This window comes from Tenrec ecaudatus, chromosome 6 (assembly GCF_050624435.1).
Source record: "Tenrec ecaudatus isolate mTenEca1 chromosome 6, mTenEca1.hap1, whole genome shotgun sequence".
Classification (NCBI taxonomy): Eukaryota; Metazoa; Chordata; class Mammalia; order Afrosoricida; family Tenrecidae; genus Tenrec; species Tenrec ecaudatus.
The window spans coordinates 132,459,369-132,462,306 of NC_134535.1; the positions used below are offsets into that span (position 1 = coordinate 132,459,369).

Genomic DNA, 2,938 nt, shown 5'->3' on the forward strand with positions numbered 1-2,938 from the left:
GGCTCCTTACTACACTAAGGACAAGTCTGACATAACTAAAATGAGTCTATAATCTAGGCTTAGTCTTGTTCTCCAGCATCAAGATTAGAAAGGGATTCTCTCTGAATTTATGAAGGGGCTTCGAAAAGATTGTGGGAAAAATCCATTATCTTTTCCCTACAACATGCTGAAGCCTCTTGGATTTATAAACCAGTTTTATGAATGTCCACACCCACTTTTCATTACCCATCCTCCTCACACAGTATTTTATGTTAAATACCCCACAGCACACCATTGTGGCTGTTGGTGCTAGATGCAGTAGAGTTGGTTCTGGCTCAAAGCAACCACGGGTAAAGCTGATCCAAACCATTGCCTGGTCTTGCACAATTGTTGTGTTTGAGTCCATCGTAGCAGCCACTGTCAGTCTATCGCATTGAGGGCCTTCTTTTTGTGTGTGCTGACCCTCTAGTCAAGATCATTCCAAGGGCTCAGTAATACTACCCTGTAGATGAAAGCAAAGGAATCGATTCAGTAACGAAAACTAGCCTTGTGCCAGGAGCTGGATGCTTCTGTTCTATTTCTCAGAGGATTACCGTCTTGCTATGGAATTTGGCCTTTCTGGGTATTTGGCTTCATGTTTGTCTATTGTAACATTCTGCTAACTTTATATATATATAAATACATATATATATAAAGGTGTATATATATATAAAGATGTATATATATATATATAAAGGTATATATATCTATAAAGGTGTATCTATAAAGGTGTATATATATATAGGTGTATATATATATAAAGGTGTATATATATATATATATATATATATGAAAATTTACAAATTACAAAAAAAAAGGAAAAAAGAAGAAGAACCAAAGAGCTAAATGAATGTCAGACAGCATCAGGCCTGTGGTGAAACAGTGGATGAGATCCACCTCCCAGGCATAAAGCGACAAGTGATACCGAGGTAAAACTTTAGCCCTCAGCTGAGTGCATTATTTGCATTGTAGCCACCGCTCAGCAGTTATAGAGCCACAGTGTTTACACGTTGAGCCGCCCACCACAGGTCCAGCAGGTCGAAACCAGAAGCTGCTCCTTGGGAGAAAGATCAGGCCTTGGACCCCGGTAAAGGGTTCCAGTCTTGGAAAGCCGCAGGGGACAATTCTGCTCTGTCTGATAGGGTCACAGTGAGTCGGACTCAATTCAGTGGCAGCGAGTGAATGAGAAAGAGCAGTTTGGTTTTTAAAGGAAAGGAGTTAGAGGAGCAGCAGTAAGATTGACGATGGCCCTATTTCCATAATGAGCGCTCTGGGGAACACTATTTTAAGAGCGACTAAGGAGCTAGCATGTCACAAACAATTTTCTTTCTTTCTTTACTTTCGTGCACTGTTCCTGGAAGGTCGGTAATACCAGGTCAATGCATGGAGTGGATGGAGCAAGCTTCTAGTCCAAAAGTCCACTTAATATATTGTCCTCGGATAGAGGACATATCAGATATTAAACTGATAAGAACAGATACTACACTTGATCTTAGCTAAAAGGCCAAGAAGCGATGGCGCAGCAATTTTCAACCAGCTCCTAACCTAAAAGTTGGCTCTTTGAATCTACCCAGCGGCTCCGCTGAAGAAAGACCTGGTGAACTGCTTCTGTGAAGATGATGGTAAGTCCAGACAACCCTACGGAGCAGTTCTACGCTGTAACACACAGGGCCTCCATGAATTGGGGGCCGATTTGATGGCAGCTTATAACAAGCAGGTCTACCCTTGAAAAGGGGGATCAGGGTTACATCTGGAAAATGATTCCCTCCCTAGTCTCTAGTGCAGACTCATCAAATATTAAAATTTGAGAAGTCCTACAGAAACCAAAACTACTTTAACTTTGAATGTATTTGTGAGCACAGGATTCCTTGCTCCCTCCTTAGACTGCATAAGGGCAACATCTTGACGTCTACATCTGCAGACCTAGGCTTTTCTGTGTGATTCTGACAGTCTCGCTGAGTTCCTGGGTCAGGCTTCGGTTAAGCCCGGATTCCTCATTTGAACACGGAAGCTAATGGTGCGTGCCCATGCTTAACAATGAATTAGAGTGAACACCAGGGCTCAGAACACCTTGGAAACAAGGTTCTAGGGGAACAATGCCATTATCTCAGCCACGTCTGCACAAAGGGCAAGACATCAGTAGACATCCAAGTGCGGACCTAGCAGATGCTCCACTTTGGTTTCTGCCCTGGTCTGCAGGAGTCTATAGGAACGACGCGCACTTCAGGAAACAAACCAATCTCAGGTGGGTCCTTGTTTCAAACCTAGATGGAAAATGGAAGAAAGGAAATGGAGTGAAATCAACAAAGCAAGGGGACATATAAGAACCATAAAAGTTGACATTTAAAAGGCTTCCTAGTAGCTAGCACTGGGTAAAGCCATTGAAATTGTGCTGCATATAAATTTCTCTCATTCAATCCTCTGGGGCAAAAAAAAAAAGCGTAGGTAGGAGGTGGACAAAATTGAAGTTCAGAGCAAGGTAGTAGCTTGTCCAGATCATATGGGTCTGACATGCCAAGGCCAAGACCAGAACCAGGCCTGTGTGACTGGTTCATAGAACACAAATATTTCCTTAAGTGGTGAACAGGAGGTGGTCTTAGGCCAGAAAGTTTTATTTTAATAGTTTTGTATTTTGATAAATGTTAGAGAAAATATACGATAAATAGCACGCCTATGGTTTCGTTTATGGGTATAGTGAGAAGCAAGGCAAAACAAAATAAAACTAAATTTTTAAAATCATTTTATTAGGGGCTCGTACAACTCTTATCACAATCCATACATACATCAATTGTGTAAAGCACATTTGTACATTCATTGCCCTCATCACTCTCAAAACATTTGTTCTCCACCTAAGCCCCTGGCATCAGATATTCGTTTTTCCCCCCTCCCTGCTCCTCCCTCCCTCATGAACCCTTGATAA

General features: G+C 41.9%; 1 pseudogene; it reads right to left on the reverse strand.

The window, feature by feature from the left end:
- Positions 1-1,356: 1,356 nt before the first annotated feature.
- Positions 1,357-1,534, reverse strand: LOC142451970 (U2 spliceosomal RNA; annotated as a pseudogene).
- Between the last annotated feature and the right edge of the window lie 1,404 nt (positions 1,535-2,938).